The sequence below is a fragment of the Theobroma umbraticum genome, unplaced genomic scaffold, assembly GCF_002168275.2.
Source record: "Theobroma umbraticum cultivar Fairchild unplaced genomic scaffold, ASM216827v3 scaffold_95.0, whole genome shotgun sequence".
In the NCBI taxonomy this organism is placed as follows: domain Eukaryota; kingdom Viridiplantae; phylum Streptophyta; class Magnoliopsida; order Malvales; family Malvaceae; genus Theobroma; species Theobroma umbraticum.
Window position 1 is genome coordinate 10318932 of NW_018397257.1, and position 433 is coordinate 10319364.

A 433-nucleotide genomic window follows, 5' to 3' on the forward strand; every position below is an offset into this window, starting at 1 on the left:
GTATAAAAAATTTCAAGTTATAACCACTAAGATACATGGATATTGATAAATACTCTGGTCCAAAAAGTTTTATATTACCAATTATTAACGCGGCTAAAAACGTAAATTCGAATAATATTGCTCTCAATATGTGTCAAGGGTTATATATATTTTTTAATAATATGGTCAAGAGTATGTTAAGGTTTTATCAACACCTAATTTCCTCTTCAGGTGACTTAAGGACATAGTTTTCCATATTAATTAAGTGCATTCAAGAGTTTACTCTCGAAATATTCTGTATTGGTACCGAACCTTAATTGACAGAGAAAGAAAACTCTTATCCTTACCAATAGAATTTACCCTTGTGGGCATTGCTATGTTAAATTGAACCCCAAACAAATTTGTACTGGATTTTAAATTTTCATAAATTAAAGTTTTCAAGAGGTAATAATCG